This window comes from Anolis sagrei, chromosome 2 (genome assembly GCF_037176765.1).
Source record: "Anolis sagrei isolate rAnoSag1 chromosome 2, rAnoSag1.mat, whole genome shotgun sequence".
In the NCBI taxonomy this organism is placed as follows: Eukaryota; Metazoa; Chordata; class Lepidosauria; order Squamata; family Dactyloidae; genus Anolis; species Anolis sagrei.
The window spans coordinates 255,448,407-255,472,152 of record NC_090022.1 but is presented as its reverse complement, the minus strand read 5'-3'; positions in this window follow the sequence as shown (position 1 = coordinate 255,472,152).

Genomic DNA, 23,746 nt, shown 5'->3' with positions numbered 1-23,746 from the left:
TGGCCCCTTTAATTTATGTCACATTTTCATTCTTTTCTCTGTCAACCTGCCTTTCTTCAAAAGAATTCAAGACAAGTTTACACGGCTCCTCTCCCCATTTAGCCTTTAGTTAGGTAATGAAGACTGAGAGAATAAATGGCCCAAAGTCACTCCGAAAATTTAATGGGTCTGTAAAGTCCTGTATCTGGATCTCTCAAGTGCCAGTCTAACTCTTTAGGCATGTCTACATTACATAGGCTCTCGTTTTATTTCATGAAACATCAGTTTACAGTAAAACCAATCCTATGGAAGATAACAAATGACAGCCTATCTTTTGCAAATATGGGATCAGGTGAAGCTATGGACATATTTATGAACCAATATTTTCTTCAACATCTTTGTTTCCTTTAAAACAGGCTTCTGCATCTGCACCCTACTCATGATTCCTTTCTCAATTGTCCACAGCTCATAAGAAATGCAGCACACATACTCCAAGAGCGTGATTCTAGTTCCCTTGAAGACCTCTGAAAGGAAAGGTTTCTTCTGTATCAGGTTCAGCAGCATTATCCTTACAGCAGTCTGACTTAAATTGTATAACAAAGTACCAGTCAGCTATGAAATGCAAAGCATCTGACTGAACAAAGTTTTTATTTAGGTTTCTGAGATTTCTCTAAATGGCTGTTTGTAAAATAAAACAACCTCCCTGTATTGTGCTACGTTCATTTTGAAAACCCACATGGCTCATGAAATGGCCACTGATTGCACTGCCAATAGAGTTATTCACTTTGCCTCCTGCAACATACTTAATGACTTCAGTGGCTGAAGTCTTGCTATGGGGATTAAGTATTAATAAATCGCTATATATGAGTGGCTCCGTCAACTCTTATGCTTTGTGACATTTCTGCTTTTTCTTCTCTCTGCTCCTTCTGTATTACCTTGTGTAATTTTCAGAGGGACAATTCCTAGCCCTTTCTAAAATAACAGATCTAACTGTTCTTCATACATATTTTGATACAGCAATCAAAGAGAATCTTTGAGTCCACTCCAAGTTCCTTCAGGACTAATTATATGGTGAGGATATGTAGTTGCAGTTAATAAGCTTAGATACTAAGGGGAAATAATCAGTGGAAAAATATACCACAGATAATTAATAAAAATCAATTAGTTTGTTAATGAGTACTCTGCCATTACCCAAGGTGGTAGAAACCAGCTGGGGAAAAATCCATACCCCTGAATAGGACATTTAGAATGCCTGCGTCCTGCTGAGAATTTGAAAGGAAATAACTGAAAGGAGCAGCAATGCTTGGGTTAAAACTGGCTAAATTTCCTCATGAGATTTCGGATCCTCCAGCTAATAAATCTAGTAAAAAGTGATTCACCTTTAGTGTGTGCTATAAAGCATTGTCTGATGCCTTAAGTACATTGCTCATTGCCCTGCATTAAAAACAAAACCCATAGTTGTAAATGTCAATGGCTAAGATTGTTAGAGCCCTCGCATCTCCCTGCATCAGTGTAAAATGCTGGAAACACTCATTACCTCTTCAATGACTTTAGGATAACATTTTGCATTCAGAGATATAAATGGCTCAAAGTCAAGCACAGTCTGACAATGGAATGTGCAATCCGCCTTCAAAGAGTCCTTGTACTAAGCCAAAAAGTTCACAAACAACATTTTGTAATTTTGAGCTACTTTGTAGCCCAGACCATTTTTTCTAGCTGCTGTTGGCCTCTTTTAATAGCTTGGCTGGCTGGGGGATTCTGAAAGCTGTAGTTCAATTGTCATTATTCAGCAAGCACATTACTGATTAATTATCAGTTATTCCGCATTTTCAACTGCTTTTAAAGCGTCCCAGTTTGCCTATGCTCCTCATACTTTCCCTCTTATATCTTCAGCATACTTCAGTTGCTGCAAACTGAGGGTCCTTTTACACAGACGTTCTAATGCAGTTTGGAGGTAGATTAAAACAAACCAGGTTCACTGTGCAGCACCTGCACAAACACCCCAGGAACTAGTTCGAGGGTGAGATGGTGGCCTCAGTATCTGCAAGCTTGTGGACCAGGGGAATGATACAAATAAAAGAATAGAAATACGAAATGCAATAGCAAAACAATACAAGTTATAGTTAAAGGAAAGTGCTCGGAAATAATGCATTAAAATACTGTTGCTCATGAATCTCTACTTTTCTTTATAAATGAGGGCCAACATAATGTTTTAAATGAGCCTATTTTACACAGTTTATACACATATTCCCACAAATCATTTTCTCATACATTTATTCACTACTCTCTGATATTCCTTTATAAATGAAACTTTTATTTGAGTCAATGGGGAGAGTACTACTACTAATCTATCATAAATATGTGCATTTAAAAAAGACAGAAAATTGGAAATATGTTTGCATGTTTTAATCCTTGAAAAACGGCCATATAAATAATTTTTGAAATTTGTATCTCCATTTATTCTTGCTGTTAAAACATTTTAACATGTATAAGGATAATCTTGCAAATTCTGAGTAGATGTAGGGTTTCAAATTTTCAAAATAACTATAAAGAACAGACAAAATTATTGGTGTGTTAGCTTGACTATTAGGAATGGCTATTCACAAGACAGTAATATCTCAACAATTAATAAATGTATTGATTTCATTTGACTTAGCGATGCATTTCCCTGTAAAATTCACATATTGTCCACATTCTACAAACATAAGTAGTATAACTTCAGCTGTCATGAAAATATAAGCCAACAGGTTTGAATCCATTTTAATCATATTAACAAATGCTTGACAATTATGATCAAAATTCAAAGCAACCTGAATCCCAGATTTCTTTATCTCTTTTTCTCAAATCACTCTGTTTTTAGAATTAAAAATTATTTCTGTTAATGCAATTGATCTTTGAATGTTCCAAAATAATAGGTTAAACATACTACTCACAAAAAGCTCTCAACACTTCATATTGTCCTTGTAAATAAAACACTTTATCTAATTTTTGTTTACCTGCTCTCTAACTTTCCCAGCTTTGGAACCTTCTGGAATTTTATTTATCATGTCATCAGCAACCATACCATTGTATTACATTTCTAACAGAACAAAACAAACAGATTAAAAAAAACACAAAATTTTGCAAACTTGGTAGTTGATTAAATGTCCTTTGACCAGTATCTGGCCACTTGGAGTACCTCTGGTGTTGCCGCAAGAAGGTCCTCCATTGTGTATGTAGCATTGTGTATGTGCTCTTCTCCGCACTCGCATGTCGTGGATTCAACTTTGTAGCCCCATTTCTTAAGATTGGCTCTGCATCTTGTGATGCCAGAGCGCAGTCTGTTCAGCGCCTTCCAAGTTGCCCAGTCTTCTGTGTGCCCAGGAGGGAGTCTCTCATTTGGTATCACCCACACATTGAGATGCTGGGCTTGAGCCTGCCACTTTTGGACTCTCAATTGCTAAGGTGTTCCAGCAAGTGTCTCTGTAGATCTTAGAAAACTATTTCTTGACTTAAGTCGTTGACGTGCTGGCTGATACCCAAACAGGGGATGAGCTGGAGATGTCACTGCCTTGGTCCTTTCACTATTGGCTGCTACTTCCCGGCAGATGTCAGGTGGTGCAATACCGGCTAAGCAATGTAATTTCTCCAGTGGTGTAGGGTGCAGACACCCCGTGATAATGCGGCATGTCTCATTAAGAGCCACATCCACTGTTTTAGTGTGGTGAGATGTGTTCCACACTGGGCATGCGTACTCAGCAGCAGAGTAGCATAGTGCAAGGGCAGATGTCTTCACTGTGTTTGGTTGTGATCCCCAGGTTGTGCCAGTCAGCTTTCGTATGATATTGTTTCTAACGCCCACTTTTTGCTTGATGTTCAGGCAGTGCTTCTTGTGTGGCAGTCGTTAGGGGAAAAATAAAATAATAATCATAATTTAAAGATCCTTACCTGACGGCTCAAGAAAGATTTTGCAAATTAAGGGAAAAAGCCAACAAATGGCATGGATCGATAGAGAGGTCAACATGACTGATCAAAGTTACATGTTTATACAGGCCGAATGTTTACTTTAGCTAAATGTTGACATATGAAGAAACCAAAGAACTGGCAGCACACAGAAATCAATATATATCAATCCAAGACTTGGAACATCTAAGGTCATATTGTGAGAGAGCGCCATCTCCTGACTATTTGATGTAAATAGCAGGCAATTTCAGAAACGTTTTATTTAAAAGCAAATTCCTGGGGAACTAAGTTATTAATTACAGCAGAATTGATAAGGAGGTTGCCTTGATCGACTTCTATGTTAAAAACATATATAAAGTTATAGTTCATTTAAGAGATCTAAGAATTAAGAACAATTGAACATGTTGTCTGGGGATAAGGGGTAAAGTTGAAAAGTTATATAATTGAGCAGATGTTTGGGGTCATGATGGTCTTGCCAGAAAGATGTTCTTGGCAACTACATATGAAAATTCCTGTTAATGATTGTATTGTGTAAATGTCAGAGTTGTTCTACGCATGTGTAAAACTAGCAATTTCATGCTATAAAAGCTGGACAAATGCAACATCAGGTTGTTTCAGCCCTTGGAAGCTGAACACCCATGTTCCGGAATATGAAATAAACACCTGGAACTCTGCCAAGCTGTTTCTCAATCTTCTTCCTTCTCCAAAGATACCCTAATGAATACCTGATAATGTATTTGTTTCTGCAACACTTGTAGGTCAGAGCACGGTCCGGAGTGACTCCCAGGTATTTGGGTATGCTGCAATGCTCCAGTGGGATTCCTTCCCACCTTCTGGAATGACAGTATGGAACAGAAAATGAACCACATCATAACTATGGTAATTGAATAATATCAGAACTAAATTTCCAGTCCCCAGGTTTTCCCAAGAGATCCTATAGGAATATAATTCCTTTCCTGTCTTTCTACCATATCCTACTAAAATGATATGAAGACACATATCTTCATATCATTTCTAACAAAGTGACCCTTATCAAAAGGATTTCTTGACAAGGTTCTTCAGAGGATGTTTGCCCTCATCATCATCCAAAGGTGAGAGAGCGTAACTTTCCCAAGGTCACTTAGTGGTTTTCCATGGCCGAGAAGAGATTTGAACCCTGTTGTCCAGAGTTCTAATACAACACCCAAACCATTATACTACACTGGCTCAAGGACATCTAAGAAACTGGAGACAAATGAAACTCCAAGTCTTCTTCAAAACAGAAAAGAGAAAAAAAACACAATAATAGAGACAGGCAGGGTAGATTGAAATCAAACTATATTTTAAGACTATCATGTAGCACCCTCCCTGCTGACAACAACATTCAGAGAACTGATATTTATCTGTGTGTAAGAGTAGGAGTTCTCCTGGAAACCATCCAAGCAGTCAAGAAAAAGCCAAGAAAAGACACTATATCAGTCTAGAGACTAAGGAAATACATATTTCCACTGCCCCACACAGACCACCTCCCTGCATTTTGAAAAAAAACTTGTCTACACAGCCAAAGAAAATTGGCATTTAACATTCAGCAATAAGGAGGAATGAAGGATTCTCTGTAAAAAAAAAAAAAAGCAATGCAGATAATCTAGGAAAATGTCTTCCTTCTTATATTACAGTGGTTAAAAATGTACATGTGTATGTGCACTGGGTCTTTGATCACAACTCAGAAAATCACACTTCCATCTCCCTTTCTCAAAACTTTCCTATTTTAGACAAATCACAGAGTGCCCCTAGGTTTCTAGGAGATGTAGCAAGAAAACTATTTCTGACGTTCTACTTTCTCACTTTCTTTTTCACACACACTTATATTACTTTTATTAAGATATGCACCCACCCACAGGCTGAAAAAGAAACTGGGATTATGCATTCCTTCATCTTCAACAGTTTCTTCCTGCTCAGCCAACCTCTGCCTAGAATATGATATGTGACAAGAGCAAAAGAAAGTTGCCAGGTAGTCTCTGTCTGTATGGTGGTGGGAGACTAAACTCTATACCAAAGAGAGAGTTCATTTTGATTAGTTGTAGGAGAGTTTGAATGAAAACATCCACTAAATTTCAGGTAGAAGAAAGGAGAATGAGAAAAATAATAATGATACGTATTAATGGTGAAATTCAGACCAATTTATTGGTGCCTGCATCTTGGTTTCATCTTTTATATATATATAGTCCACTTCACTGAAGGCACATCTATATTGGGGCCTCCAAAATAAGGCCCAAGGGCTTGACGCAGCCCTCCATTTACCCGGCCCTGCCCTAAACTTTAGACTTAGGATTGCCCTAAATCTAAAACAACTTGAAAGCACATAACAACAATAGTCCTAATTAATTTAACGATCTCATCAACCAAAAATAGGCCCACATTTCCCATTGAAATACTGGTAAGTTTATATTGGTTAAAATTGTTCTTAATTTTCAATATTATTTTGTACTTTCATATATACATTTGCATTACAAATAAGATATGTACTGTGTGCATAGAAATTTGTTCATTCTTTCCTCTAACCATTGTCTAGGCCCCCAACAGTCTGAGGGACCATGAACCGGCCCTCTTTTAAAAAGTTTTAGGACCCCTAATATTCACTGTAGAATTAATGCAGTTTAATACAACTAACCTCCATGGTTCTATGCTATGGTATCATTGGAATTCTGGGTTGTTGTAGGTTTTTTCGGGCTATATGGCCATGTTCTAGAGGCATTCTCTCCTGACGTTTCGCCTGCATCTATGGCAAGCATCCTCAGAGGTAGTTAGGTCTGTTGGAACTAGGAAAAAGGGTTTATATATCTGTGGAAAGCACTCTTGTCTATTGGAGCTAGGTGTGAATAGTTCAACTGACCACCTTGATTAGCATTTGATGGCCTGGCAGTGCCTGGGGCAATCTTTTGTTGAGAGGTGATTAGATGTCCCTTATTGTTTCCTCCGTTGTTTTGCTGTTGTAATTTTAGAGTTTTTGTAATATTGGGAGCCAGATTTTGTTCATTTCCATGGTTTCCTCCTTTCTGTTGAAATTGTCCACATGCTTGTGGATTTCAATGGCTTCTCTGTGTAGTCTGACATGGTGGTTGTTAGACTGGTCCAGCATTTCTATGTTTTCAAATAATATTCTAGTTAGGTGAGGCAACAGTACTATTTGGAAAAGATGGCTAAAGTCCTTGTAAAAGTAATATTATTTACTTTTCTTTTCAGGGTATTGAGACTACTTGTTGTATTGTTATGATTGAATAAAACTTTATTTATAGCTCACCCTATCTTCCAAGGGGACTCAGGGTGGCTCACAACAAATATACAGTGGCAAACATTCAATGCCATGAATAATATACAACCAAATAAAAAAACAACTCAATGCATAACAGAACAACTTAAAAACCATGTGTGACAAAATACACATGATTACAAATATATAAAATCCTAAAAATCTCATTAAAAGGCTCGAAATTTGGCTAAAATTGTTGGAAGGGGGTGGTGAACCACATATTAACAGAGCAGATGTTAGCAGCTAGGTGACAGTGCATATAGATGTGCTTAATCCTCCTCCTCCTCTCCATAAGCTAAATTGCATAGATGAGTTTTTAATAGCTTTCTAAGGTGTGTGTGTGTGTGTGGGGGGGGGGGGGATCACAGAAATGGCCTTCTCTGTTGTTCCCACCAGCCGTGCTTGAGACAGAGATAGGACTGAGAGAAGGGCTCCCTCAGCTGACCGCAGCACTCATGTTGGTTTATATACAGAGATGTGGTCTTTCAAATAGTCTGGGCCATTTAGGGCTTTATAGGTAATGACTAGCATTTTCTATTTAACCTGGAAACAGACCGGCAGCCAGTAGAGTTGCCACAAAATGGGAGTTGTCCACTCCCTGTACAGTGCTCCAATTAGTAATCTGTTAAACAATTTGTAACACACTTATAAAGTAACATGTATTTGTTTTGTCTTTGCCATCTGATAAGGTGTAACAATACCACACTGCCTAAAAGAAAAGAAAACCAATGCCAGTGCAAACAAAATGGCTTTTAAAACTTTAACAGATTATTTCAAGCTTTGTTATAGAAGTTTTAGGAAGTTCTTGTTAACCTGGAATTCAAATATATTTAGGTTTGGAGTTTTAAATGAATTTTTAAAAGTCCTGTGCCACATCAGTCAGAAACAATATATTCTTAGCTTATTTCTGGGTTGGGCTAATGGTCCAGAAAGAACCTGATGTTGTAGCATTGTTATAGAGAAATTAAGATAAATAGGTGTGGGCCAAGTCAGTTCCTATTAACCTAATTGATTAATGCAGCATTATATAGTTATAATAATTGATCTTATCAACTTAAGTAACAGGGAAGAAATGTCCACTTTTGGAATGAGACCCTGGCTGAATGGGATACCTATGACAACTTGAATGGTAGATTTATATTTCTCCATTTAAACCTTATGCACTCTATCAAGAAATTAGACATTTCTTCTTGGCACTCATTAACCCCTTGATTGCCTTTTCCATCAACCAACAGCAAGCCCATCATTGCGCTAATTAGGTCTTAATAGTTATTTGGGCTTTGGAAAGGCAGCTTCTTGTGCAGCTGTTCTTATGGTCCTCCAGAGAAACAAATAGGCATAGTTGGTGGGGTTAGGGAATAAGAAATATGCAAAAACAAATAAACAAATAAACTTCCCCAAAACACAAAAAGCCAACAGCAATATACATGTGGGAGATTTTACTCTCACAGGAACAGAAAGTGAGGTCAAATTTTCTGAACAAGAGCACAGACAGCAAAACAAACATCACAGGAGTGTTAACCCTTCCCTACGCTATCCAAAGCGTGTGTGTGTGTGTGATTCCAGAGAGACTTACCAACAAATTCAAACTAAGAACAAACCTACAGAACCTATCTTGTTTGTAACTTGGGGACTTACAAATTTAGGGCAACTAAGGCCCCTTCCACCCAGCTGAATAAAATCCCACATTATCTGCTTTGAACTGGAATATATAGCAGTGTGGACTCAGATATGTGTGGAAGGGCCCCAACTTTCTTTCACCATAGTTCAATTTGGGGAGGAGTGAAAACTCTTCCACGTCAATTAAGTAGATTCACTGTGGCATGAAACCTGCAATTAAAATATGTGCTCAAAAACAGCTCTGGAAAAGAGCTTTCATAGTAGTGAAAAGAGGAGAGAAGAGCTGAGTGAATTCAGGTTGCTGTAAAAGCTGCACACTGCAGAAACTGGTTATGTATTTTCTTGCTGCTGGCAAGGCTCCAGACATGTCTGGCTACATCAATATTAAGATATAGCAAAAATTAAAATGAAAGCAGGACATGGTAAAGGTAAAGTGAAAGATTTTGCTATTAGGGCTGGCTTTGATCATGAGGCTTCAAATGTATCTATCATCCTACATCTGTGAGGCAGTATTAAAAGGTTAATGAAGTTTTGTACCTTTTTGAACTTATTATAACTAAATTGCTGCCTCAGCAAATACAGGGAATTTTAGTACTTTGGGATATAGCAGGGAATTTTGGTGACACAAAAAAGGGTTGAAAAGTCTTCAGATTTATTTTTAAACACCTTAATACAGTGCTCAGAAGGGTAACATGTTAATGTCATTGCAAGGGGACTCCACAAAGAGCCCATTCACTCCAAAATGAGAAAACGGTGCACGTGTGTGTTGGTTAAACCTTAATATTTGATGCAGTGTGCTGCAGATGCCTGCCTATGTCTAATTTGCAGAGCTCTACAAGCAAAGGTACATTCTGTTAATAGCTATAGCTAGATGATTACCTCACATCAGCCTTGTCTTTAAGGCTGGTACCATATGACTAGATGTAATATGCATACTGTCATGGGTTAAATGAGCATAGTTTGAAGTATTTTTTTAAAAAAAATTGAAAGGTTGTGGCAGTAATAAAAAGGTTGAATGGTAACGTCTCTTAATTGAACGGTAAGGCCTCTTTCCTATTAAGTCACTCTTTCATCTGTCTTTTTAATTATTTCATTATCATTTTGTACTGCAGTTCACAATGAAATGACCATTTGTGTTTAAGTGAAAGCTAATTATTAGGACTGAATTATTGTGCAGTTTATTGATCCCTATGGTGGATTAAGGGCTTTAAGTTCGTCTAGACAGAATAGTTAGCAAAATGACAAAAGGAAACATATAAGGCCCTTGGGAAGAATCCCTACGCTTCATAAGCAATTAATGCCTGCCAGGTAATGGAATTTAAGTTTATACTAAATCCAGCAGTGCTTTGACATTTCAACTGCCTTATAAACACATTAGTCTAACGAATGAAGACTTATGAATTGTGTTTAGACACAAGTAGGAATAGTTGCAAGCCTGGGATATTTTTAGTTCTCATTGATTTAATGAAAAACAGATAATTTTCTCTGAATTTGATGAAAAATGAAATGTGCTCCATGAAGTGTTTATCTCTCTTAACTCTGTTGTCTTTTGATGGATGTGTATTAACAGTTTCTATTTCCCAAAGAACACTAATCTCCCTTATGGATGTGAATAGTATGCAGTGATAAACCAGGGAAGAAAGGAAGAATACAGTAGTGCTGAGTAAGAAACCAAACCAGCCATTCATCTCAATCCATTGCTGAGAATATTTAAAAGCAACCTGTCATTATCTTGATGAGCAAGCCATGCCTTGTGTTAAATATATGACCCTTTGCTGTTGTTTATAAAAACACCTTTTTGAGCCTACCATTAAGAAACCAGACAGAATGGATTTCCTGGGTCTTTTTTCCTTATAAGATTTTTTTGAGGTTCACATAGGTTCTATTTTCTAGGACTTTCTGGGCAAGTTGCCAGTCTTTCAACATTATAAAAAAAGGAAATGTTGTATCTTGTTAAGGCTCTATGATGTTGTTGAGATTGTCATCCAGATGTTTTGTGGTTCTGAAGAGTCTTTCCTTTACATAAGCTTGTGTCTTATGTTTAATCTTTTTCCATGTATTTTAATATGTATTTTGTAGAAACATAATTTAATATATATATTTTGTAGAATGTTTTTAGATGATTGTGTGTTTTTAGCAATGTTGTAATCTTCCTCAGGCCACAAGGCAAGGTGGGTAAGAATTATTATTATTATTATTATTATTATTATTATTATTATTATGTCTATTTTGCTTTTTAAAGCTTACATGTTTCCTTGGCAAAATGAGTAAGATAAAAGAAATCAACAACACAAGAAAGAGAGTGAAATTAAAACCTGATAGATATGCATATAAGTGGTCATAATCACTTGGGTCATCATTGGTTTGAGTTATGCTTCGAATAGTATGAATTTCCCTCCCATCCTCTGGAACTGTTTTAGGAAGAGAAAGTTATTAATTAGGTCCAGACATACAAGAATATGCTTGAAAATGGGAAGATGGCACACAAACCTGAAATGTGAGATTTTCGAGGAAGGAAACAATAGTTCATTCCTGATAAGCTTTTTGTTGGGCCCATGCAACATGTTGAACCAATTAGTATTAGTCTTCGCAGTCTTTTTCTGACTCATTTCTCAGGAATGGTATAACAATATGGCTGGGATATAAAAACCATAGTCCTGATCAACCACTATCTTCTATGACAAATGTGGCTTCTTTATTAAAATATACAGGCAGTCCCAGAGTAAGAAATATTCAACTCACAAACAATTCATAGTTAAAAACAAGGGTGACACAATAGAAAGTGAGATAAATCTACCCAGGGAAGGTAAAACAACAAAAAGAGTTATTATGGGGGAAAAGGTGTCTGCACTGAGGCTTTCTCACTAGCCCTTGTTTCCAAAACAAGCCATTTTTTTTTCAAAATCCAGTTACCACAGGGACAGAAAGTGAGGTGAAATCTTTTGAACCAGGGCACAGACAGCAAAACTAACACCACAGGGGTATTAACCCTTCCCTATGTCATCCGAAGATAGATAGATAGATAGATTTGAATGGAGTTACACTTTAAAATGTAATTGTTCCAACTTACACACAAATTCAACTTAAAAACAAACCTACAGAACCTGTCTTGTTTGTAACTTGGGGGCTGCCATATGTAAGTGGAATTCCACATTTAAGAGGAATGCTATATGTCTATTTTTGTCGTGACCCACAGAACACAGAATGTCTTAAACAGCAGTTGAGGTGCAAAATAGTAGTATTTTAATGCAAAACAAACTAAATGAGGCACTTTAAAAGTCAGTGCAAACAGTTCAAAGGATGTTTTCAAACAGGAACACAAAATGCTAGATAAGCATGCTTGAATTGCAGCCAAGAAATAACAAGAGATACGATGAACTAGGAGCAGAATACAAAACAAAACAGTCTTTAAGGGTTGCAAGGCATGGAGCAAAATCTGGTAGGCAAACGCGTAGTCAGTCAGTTCCAAGGGTCAAGAAGCCAGATGTACACTCACGAGCAAAGGTTCCAAGGTCCGGAGCACGGCAGGGAAAACAGGATACTGGGAATCCAAAACAAGATTAGGCAGAGAACAACACGAAACAACACTTTGTCGTCTGCAAAGGAATAGGTCCCAGAGTGCTCATTTTATTCACTATCAGAAGAATGAGATTCATTGCTTGCATCTGATTCTGCTCCCGCAGCTGAAGCATCTACATCATGCCAAGCCTGCCACCTTTGCTCTAGTGCCTGATCCTGCCAATCAGTACTCTCATTCCCATTATCCCTAAAACCTTCAAAATCATCACTTGATGTTGCTTGATTGCAAATGTCTCTAATGTTCTGAACCAGAGTCCAGTCTACAGCCTCCTCCAACTCATCCTCACTATCACTGGAGTTATCTGCTGTGTCTCTAAGCCTCTTAGACATAGTGTCACTCTCACTGCCAGAATCACTAGCCACTCTCTTCACTCCCCTGTAATCTGCTTCCATAGCCTCCTCTGGCCTGAATCCTGCAAAGTCTTCTTCATCACTGGGAGCCAGAAAGATGTCACGAATGCGTTTCAGCTGGCGCTGATTCTCCTCTGTTTCTGCATCACTCCTTCTTCTTCTCCTACTACTAGTAGTAGGTATGGTGTCAGAATGCTGACTCACAACAATTTTATACACCCTTCAGAGTTACACATAAACATGTTATGTGTGGAGTATAGTATGTGCCTTCCAGTCTCTTGTGGCCTCACACATTTCACAGGGTTTCCTTAGGCAAGGAATACCCAAAGTGGTTTTAGCCATTCCTGCTTCTGAAATATAGCCTACAGCACTGGGAAATCAATAATGTTCTTTCATTCAGGTACTAACTAGAGCTGACCCTGCTTAGTTTCCAATAACTGATTCGATATGGTGCCTTTGGAGTATTTAGGCATTGAATATGCTATATAAACAGATACATTGATATTGAGTAATGCTCAGTATTCCAAAAACAACTATTTTAAAAATTGACAAGGAAGCCGAGATGAACCCTCCCACTGCCATGTCTGTAGATGGAAGTGACCCAACTATATCTCCATGTTTGCACACACACAAGCACACAACTTGCTTTCCACCACATACTTCCTATTCAGTTTCATTACTGTTGGGTGCTCACCTTCAGCTCCCTGTCTGGTCTGCTTTTGATTACAGTTCCTCTTGTCATTAACTTGAAGCATTCTACTGTTCTTGCTCAAGCTTGATGTTCATCACCTGCCATCAAGCTATTGGATTGATTCGGATGAATCAGCAAGCCATCAATGAACATTTCAAGACTGGGCTGCCATGTCTTTGGATTATACATCCCCTCCTCACTCACCTCCAGTTCAGCTCTGCAGGTATTAGAAATGTTTATACCAACTTTAGATTCATTTTAGTATAATGCTCACAATATATGAACCTGGCATGCTACAATAGTACAGATTACCTGTATTTTGGATTTGGGATGACACTGATGACCCTATCATAAAGACCAGGTGAAGTGACCCACTTCACCTGGCTTGTGGGGAGGAAAGAGGAAGCTACAGGGTGAATCTGTCATCCCACAAGCAGTTCCCTCTCACATCACTTTCTCCATAATATGGAAAAAGCGTTGCCCTCTCAGGGAGGCCCCATGTTAGCTACATTGGAGCCAGAGCAACACAGGATGCCTCCTGTGTTGCTGGGGAAAACATCTGGCAATGCTTTTATCCCAATTGGGGGAGGTTGGGGGCAGAGCCACACTGATAGCTGTATTAGGGCTCCATCTACAAAGCTGGCTCTAAGTGCCCTAAAAAACTTATTTGGAGCCATGTGATGAGATTGTATATTCATACTCCTAAAGCTGAATCACAGGCTGTCATCTTGTTAGTGACTTATATATGTGTAAGTGGTTGGAACTTTTTGTCTGATGTAGGGGTAACTATTCTTTTCAAGGTTGCAGAAGTAGAGTTGCATATACAATGCCATTATGCATGTGGTGCCCTTGTATATGGTACATACAGAAACAATGCACATTGCAGCCATGTATTTCACATCTTGGAATTCAGTTGTGCAGTGTTTTAATACCACATGCACAATTATCACATAACTTTATGAGTGAAAAATTACATCCTGTCTCCTTGATACTTTGGTCATAATTTTTATTTCTATCCAGATGAAGTCAGTTTGTAAAAGAGACAAGTTTGAATGAAAACATTTTTATATATATTTACCTCCTGTCATTTGCTGAAGATGACTATATATAGTAGCATATTTAAGAAGTGTTTGTAAGCAGACATGTGTATCTGTTTGGAACAGTATTTTATGTAAACTCTTGTGGGTGAATACTTTTTTAAAAATCCGAGATGCAGCAAATCCAGAAATTGGTACTAAAACACAAAACAAAGGGCTATGAACACTATTGAATTCCATGTCTAATACCAACAAAGATTCCAGAACTCACAATTAACATAAATCATTTCCTTAGGGTAACCACAGTTACACTGCTAAGCATTAGAAGAAGAATTAGTAGAGATAAGGTCATAAAATGAATCCAGGGCAGGAAGTGTTAGGTTCATATTCACCCAGATACTCAGCAATTACTAAAATAATCTTATTGGCCCCTCCTTCTACTGGCCCTTGACTATATCTGTTTGCAAAGTCTAATTCTTCCCATCTCCTATATTACTAAATCAAGCCCTTGGCATGGCTATTAGAACAGACAAATTGTCTGATGGGCTTAGATTAACAATGAACCTGGTAATTGTCCGGAAATATATATTTAATTCATAAAATGTCTTAAATCATGACATAGTGATGAGGACGTTTTTAAAAGAAATTGAAATACTAGTAATCACAAATTAATTGAGAATGTTAGAGCTATTCATTTTCTTGACAATGCAAAACTTTTTACCATTTTTGCGCCACTACTTTTTAACTTATGTTTTTTCCTTTAATGCCGAGCTGTAAATACTTAAATATATCAATTTTTGATCACTAATAAGTAAATTATGGTTATCATATATGTTCTGATGACATTTTCATGCTGTTCGTATGCTTCTTCCTTCTAGGATTTGGATATAACAACAACAACAACAACAACAACAACAACAATAATAATAATAATAATAATAATTTTATAGTAACTTAATTTGAAGGGTCTCGGGGCAGCTTACAGATGGCACAAAGTGCATAAAAACAAACATAAAAATAAACACAAAACACATGCACATATAAAAACATCAATTCAGACTTTAGCTTCAATCCTCTAGCAGTGGTGGTAAATTACTGTCTAATCCCAAGAAAGATTATGTATGTGAACACTTAGAATAGTGTGGGGTGGGAGTGGGGTTCCTTCATAGGTTAGATATGAATAGCATTTTCAGAAAATTGTTCCTGTACAGACAAGTAGCAACAGTGTACTTGAAAACTTGCATATAAAATTATCAGGATAGCATGGTCTCATGATATAAAATTAACAACAGCATTTTTTTGTACTTACTAGGATGCAAAATGCCAATTGAAGTAGGGAAAGAAATATAATATAGTACATACTACAACTGTCAAAAATATAATATATTTACTGAGAGAAATCCAGAATATGCAATTAACTTGCTTAGCACGAGTTTTCACAGTTTTGCTTATTATTTTTTTTTGAAAGAGAAAAATGTTAGCAGTCTAAGAAATGTTGGGAAGCTAGCATGCATCCTTCTGCTCTCTGCAAAATTATTTCCTTTATAATTTCACTTCCAAAGTTGGAAAATGTCTCCCCTTTGTGTTTATAAAATGTCCTTTAATACAGCCAGTGAGGACATTGACTTTATACACCCCCTCAATGAATTATCATCTTGCCATGTGTTCCAGTGAACCTGCTGGCAAAGGTGTTGGAGTGATGTACTTGCAGGAGGTCTCCTTGGGTGGCAGGACTGCAGGGGAGAAACCAGGCCAAGCACAATCTGAAGTCCCATGGAAATCAGCGAGTGGCAACAGGGGCAGGACTGTAAAATCCCCAGCCACAGACTGGCAGGGGGGTAGTGGATATGGATTCGGTCATTCTACCTCAAAGTTTGAGGTAGTTGATTAGTTCAGCAGCTGTATCCACGACTGAGCAGCCCTTTTTAGGATCCACTCTGTTTACCCCATATGGGGAGGGGGTTAGAAAAGCCCCAGTGTGGTCGAAGAGGTTATCTTCCAAGTCCCGCAACAACAAATCTAGGATGAGCTTACAGCACTGCCAAGTTTGGAGGAGGTCAGGAAAGCCTTCAGCCAACTAAAAATTAACAAAGCCAGTGTACCTGATAAGATCCTTGCTGATATCTTTAAGGAGGGTGGAGCTGGGCTGACCCAACTCCACCAGCTCATTGAAAAAGTGTGGGTGACCGAGAATATCCCAATAGACTTCAAGGATAGCACCATCATTACCCTTTCCAAAAAGGAGGGAAGAACAGACTGTGGAGGCTATCAAGGTATGTCCCTTCTAACCTCTGCTGGGAAAATCCTCGTAAGAATCCTGGCAAACTGCCTTCTACCTATTTCAGAAGATATCCTCCCAGTATCCCTGAATGCCTTCCACCCCTCCAGAGGAACAGTGTATATGATCTTTACTGCATGACAGCTCCAAGAAAAATACAGGGAACAAAATCAACCTCTGTACATGGCATTCGTTGGCCTTTCAAAGGCATTCGACACAGCGAATCACAGTGCTCTCTGGACCATCCTCCAACAAATCAGATGCCCTGACAAATTCATGAACATCCTGTGGCTCTTCCATGATGACATGATGGCAACAGTCCTGGACAGCAATGGCTCCCAAAGTGACCCATCTAAGGTGGAATCGAGTTTCAAACAGGAATGTGTTATTGCTCCAAACTTATTCTCAATCTTCAAATCATCTATCGGACAGATGGCAAGCTATTTAACCTCAGCAGACTGAAAGCCAAAACCAAGGTCACAACAACATCTATTATAGAACTCCAGTATGCTGGTGATAATGTAGTTTGTGCTCATTCTGAAGAAGATCTACAAGCCACTCTAAACATCTTTGCAGAAGCATACAGAAAGCTTGGCCTCTCACTGAACATTGAGAAAACCAAATTTCTCTTTCCTCAGGCACCAGCCAATCACTCTGCAATGCCAGAATAACAGCTTAATGGTGTAACATTAGAAAATGTTGCTATCTTGGCAGCCACCTCTCCACAAAAAGAGATTTAAAGATGGGCTTAAAGTTAACCTTCAGAACTGACATAGACACTGAGAACTGGGAAGATCTGGCCCTTGAGAGTTCTCATTCGAGATCAGCTCTTACCAATAGTGCTGTGGAATTTGAAGAGTCATGAACAGAGGGCAAAAGGGAGAAACGTTTTAAGGGAAAGGCACATCAAGTCAACCCTTTTTGAGACAGCTTTCCATCTGGAAATCAATGTCCTCACTGCAAAACAACATGCAGATCAAGAATAGGTGTCTATAGTCATCTATGGACACACTGCCAAGACCCTACACTTGGAAGGCAATCATACTCAACCATAAGTGATAGATTATGATGATGATGACACTGTAGCAACCTCATCAGATGGGCCCCTTTCCCAGTCGTATGCTGCTTGCTCTTCCCTTTCACAATGGAGCCCATTACACAATGCTCATGGGCTCAATTGGGAAAGGAGAGAGCAAGTGGCATATGCCACCACTGTAGCAACACGTGAGGCTCCCATGTTGCTTTCAGGACAATGGGGTCCAAGGTCAGTTGTGCTATGTGGGGCATGGAGAAATTGGTTATCCATGCTCCCTGTTGGGATCCCATGAATTCACCACGATATCTGGCAAATCCATGAACCTTTGTGATGAGGTCCTAAGAGAGAGCCAGAGACAGCATGGTGTAGGGGTCTGAAGGTTGGACTAGGACTCTGAAAGACCAAGGTTCAACACTGTCTTTGTTTCAGATGAAGTCAACAAATTCATTCAAGAAAGCACCATGAAAGGATGAGCTTCTTAGGATTGCCTTAAGTTGGAAATGACTTGTAAATGCACAACAACAACAACACATTTTTGCCCTTAATCAGTCAAGGTGATCAAATTACGAAAATACTGTGCACTTGCTGAATTCAGATTACCAAACTGTAATATTTGATAAATCTACTGTTTTCTTTTTAAAATTGTTAATATTTAAATACACAATAGCAAAGTTAATCTATCTTAAGTACAATATATCCAACAGTTATCCTATCTATATCTTCTCCAAAAATTGATGAAAGATGAGCGGGACTTTTTAACAAAATTCACTTGTTCAGTGCAAAGTATCTTAACTAGTTTTGTGTGCCTTCAAGTGGTTTCCAACCTATGGTAACTCTAAGGCAAATCTATCAGATGTCATTCTCTTTCTCTTAAGCTGAGGAGAATATGGTTTGCCCAAATTTATTTATTTATTTATTTATTTATTATTTAAAACATTTATATTCCACCATTCTCACCTCGAAGGGGACTCAGGGTGGAGCACAGCATATACACGGCAAACATTCAATGCCGGGACACAAATTCACATGCAATACATAAACATTAAACATTTATCAAAATATTAAAATACATGATTTAAAACCATCCTAGCCATCCGCATCAAATCCAATTGGCCCTGCCGTCTTTCCCACTGCCGCTTCATTGGCCTGTCCCGAAAACTTGGTCCCACAGCCAAGTTTTTACCATCCTTCTAGAGGACAGGAGGGAGGGGGCCGACCTGATCTCACCAGGAAGGGAGTTCCACCGAGAAGGCCCTGTCTCTCGTCCCCACCAATCATGCCTGTGACAATGGTGGGACGGAGAGTAGGGCCTCCCCGGAGGATCTTAATCTCCATGATGGTTCCTAGGGGGAGATGCATTTGGACAGGTAATTTGGACCAGGGCCGTTTAGGGCTTTATAGATAATAATAATAATAATAATAATAATAATAATAATAATAATAGGAAGTCAATAATAGTAAACTGCTTAAAGTGCAAAAGACAAAGAGTAAATATCGTCAAAACACAATCCAGAGCAGAAGTTCCTGGGAAAAATTGAGAGCCAAATTGGCAAAGAAAAAAAACATGGCTGTGGCTCACAAATGGAACTTTGGAAAAGGAGACGGAGGGACTGATTCTGGCAGCCCAAGAACAAGCCATTAGAACAAATGCCATCAAAGCCAGAATTGAAAAGTCAATGACAGATCCCAAATGTAGACTCTGCAAGGAAGCAGATGAAACAATAGATCACATCCTCAGTTGTCACAAGAAGATCACACAGACTACAAGCAGAGGCATAACACCATTGCTCAGATGATTCATTGGAACCTATGCCACAAATACCATCTGCCTGTGACAAAGAACTGGTGGGATCACAAGTCAGAAAAAGTTACAGAAAATGAACACATCAAACTCCTCTGGGACTTCTGAATTCAGACAGATAGAGTTTTGGGGAACAATACTCCTGACCTCACAATCATGTTAAAAAACAAAGTATGGATTGTCAATGTTGCAATCCCAGGTGACAGCAGGATTGAAGAGAAACAACTGGAAAACCAGACACGATATGATTCAAAGATTCAAAGATCGAACTGCAAAGACTCTGGCACAAGCCAGTAAAGGTGGTCCCAGTGGTGATCAGCACACTTCGCTTATATATAATTTGTTCCTAATTTGGGGGCTGTCACCTAGGAGTAAAGGTGACACCACTGGGTGAGGCAAAACATGATGTTGATGTTATGCTATTGGGAGTTCAAAAGAAATGGCTCCATGTTCTTAAAGTGATGTGTGTAGAACTTAGGTCTTGTATGCAGAACAAAAAAGGTCTGTGTGCAAAGGACGAATGTCAATATGATCTCTGCTTGTCACTCCCTGGTAATGTCTCTGAAAGTCTCTTAGATGCTCCTCTGGTGGAAAGCTATTCATAGTTTCCTCCAGAATAGAATAACTATTCATAGTTTCCACCACAATAGAATACCTTTATTGTCATTGTACTATTGCACTACGAAATTAAATGCCTTCCCCAACACACACCACAAAACAACACACCAATCCTTTTGCTTCCCAACCACTACTCCACAGCCCTCAATGTCACTGGAATTGCAAGACATGGGACAAAGACAAAATCAAGGCTAAGGTGTACCATTCTAAACCAGTTTGGCAAGATCTCCCATTCATTAGGAGTAAACAAGATAGTTAAGCACTGATTGCTCTCTTGAGTACAACAATGAGACCATTTCCTTGTCAGCAGGAGGGGAGAGAGATTTCAAGAGAGAGAGAGAAAATCAGTTTGTACTTCTAAATGAGGTTTGCCTTTTTTAAAAAAGGCTAAGAATCCAAGAGATCATTTCTTATCCTACCTCTTGATGTTCAGACTTTGGTAGAAGGCATCTCCTTGCCTAAGTGCTTGCTTCAAATCATATTTATTGAGCATAGTTCATAATAAACAAACTGCATTGTGGTTCATGAAGACCACACACAAAATTGGCAATAATTCTTCTTACCTTTCTTGCCGACTTAGCTCTTATATGTTTATAGAAATCCCCCAGAGTGACAAAATATGGATAGTTTCCAGATATGAAACCCTAGTAAGTAACATAATTCTATTAGGTCCATGACTGGCTAATATTTGGTATATAATTAGTTCTCTCCTCCCCCCACCCCCCCTTTCTTTGACAGTGACAATCTTATCTCCCTTTATTTAAATGATATAGAATACGATGAAACAAGATTTTGTTCAAGCTATTTTGTTAGCAGAAGATAAGTTGGTTTTCTACCTAGCATCAGATTTTCCATTCAGTGATGACCGCATACTGATTTCAGATTTCAGGGCATGATGACTATAGAAATGAGAATCATAAGGATTCCCAATTGTTTCTGTATGACAGCTATATAAAAGCTCCACATTCATCATGTTTGTGAAAAGCTGTATTTTTACCATTTCTGGAATGCCTAGGAGTATATTGAAACTGACACGCAGAAAAGCAAATGTATCCAGTTACATACAGCAAAGATTTTATGTCTCCCACCCCTCCCCCCACCCCCCTTTTTGTATCCTGGCCATTTTGTCCCTTCTAGCATTCTAAGTAATTGTAGCCCAACATGGTGGAAGCAATATTAATTTAGGGGTAGTCCCAACTCCTCCTCTCCTTAATTGACATTTAGATGCAACTATTTTTTTTAAAAAAAATCCAGCACATCAGAACATGCATCAGACTTTGATAGATGAGTCTAAAAGTCCAGCACACCATTCCTACAGTTGACCTTCACATATCTATGGGAAGTCCCAGGTAATATATTATCATGTCTAATAGCCACCGATTTATTTATTTATTTATTTATTTATTTATTTATTTATTTTCAGCTACAGGGGTTATATGGAGCAGTTTATCCTTCTTGCATCTAAAAAAATGTCACATTTAAAAATCACTATAGGGATAAAGTATGTTTAGGATTGTTATTGTGTGTCTTCAAGTGAAATCATTTCAGCTTGGACCATGGATAAGAATGTCCTTGCCTGGTGAGCTTCCACTAAACTAGATCAGCCAGAACAGAGAACTCTGGGCTGAAGACAAACTAATGGGGTTTATTACAGTTGAGCCAAAAGGGATGCAAGTACCAACCAATGCTCAAAATGTTCAATAAAATTCCATAGAAAAAATACTAGACATTTTATATATTTTGGACAGCTGTTCAGACTTCCTGTGCCTCATCCTGATTGGCTGAGAAAATAGCTTGCCTAGGATCCATGCAAGGATTGATTGGAGGTTTCCCTGACATCAATGAAAGGAAGAGGGGATCCCCATGGCTAGAAGAAGAAGCTGATTATTGGTAGGTTTAAAAGTCTAGTCAATTACAGAGATGCCCGCTGGGAGGGTGTGAAACTGAAGAGAATGATGACATGGTTATGCAGATGATTCCTTGATTGACTTTAGTGTCCAGTTCCATGGAGACAAAGGTGCAAAACATGGAAAACAAAAGGTGATAATCCTGAATAACTAGAGGCTTGGCTACCTAATGTATTCATATCTGTTTTTGTCCACTCTTCTGTGAGAATGGTAAGTCTTTAGTTACAGTTAAACAAATAAACATCATAAAACCATCTTGGTGATAAAGGGATCATCTGACTTACAGACATACACAAAGGGTCTGATATCTGGACTTGGGAAACCACTGGAGGGACCTTTCTTAGTTGTTCAGTGGTCTCCGTTCTGAGGAGCTTATGTAAATAGGGGGCACTGCAGAAGCAGATGCCTCCAGGATGCATTTGATACATTGTAAGACATTTGGTAATTGATGCAGTTCATAAGCAATACAAGTTACACAAGCAATATAATGTTAACACATTTATTAAAGGGTTTAACTATGATATAGTTTGGGGTACAGTTGCTGCTGGGTCCTTCGGGAGCCTCCAGCAGCTTTGACGTTACAGAACTTCAAAAGATTGGAAAAGGTTTTAAAAATAAAGGAAAAATCATATCTCTTGCTTGAAGTCTTATTGAAGTTCATAAATGTTTGGGGAAGGGGGTGACGTGGCTTGATAACACAAGTAATTTCCAACTTATGCGGGCCCTAAAGCGAACTTATCGTGGTTCTTGGCAAGAAGTCCTAGTAAATATGAAAAAAGTCTATTATATACATGTGCCTGTAGATAGTCAAGAGGAAGCAGTATGGAAACAGGCTTAGGAAGATATCTCCTAGTAATGGAAGCATGGAGTATCGTGTATGCCTTGTATTTTTCACTGTCTGCTGACAATTTGCTAATCCTTCATTCTCCTTTACAAAGATGTCATAGTAATGCTCTTGAACATGACAGACATACTCAGACACAGAGTCATTAATAGAATTCATTAGCAGGCAGTTGATTCTGATTACTTTTGCAGAAGCAAACTCCAGTCTCTTTGTGCAGCTTTGAATGCTTAGTCTCACTAGGGATAGATGACAATTGATTTCAATTTGTTTTTCATAAGAATTAAATCTTCAAATTTCTTCACATTTAGTATAAAAAGAACCTGAGGTTTTAAAGAAATGCAAATAGCCCAAAACCAGGGAAATTGATTGATCCAGACAGGCTTTGAATAATTAACTCTTAAAAGTCTGAAGCTGAACACCTGCAGATTCAGTGCTAAATTGGGTGCTCCAGCTCTTTTTTTTCTTGAAAAGATAACAACAACAACAACACTTTATTTATAACCCACCCTCTCCCCGGGGGTCTCAGGGCAGTTTTACTATTTAACAATGCTATCCTGATCTTGCTTAGAAAAGCTATACCTATTGAATTTGACAAATGTTTTGTTGTTTCTAGGCATTTAATATTTGCCTTTGTGTTTGTGTATGCTGGAATCTGCCCTTGAGGAGATAGGACGGAATACAAATAAAGATGATGATGATGATGATTATTATTATTATTATTATGCCTATGGAGGGAAATGCTCTTTAGTTGTGGAAAACCCCCTAAAATCTAAA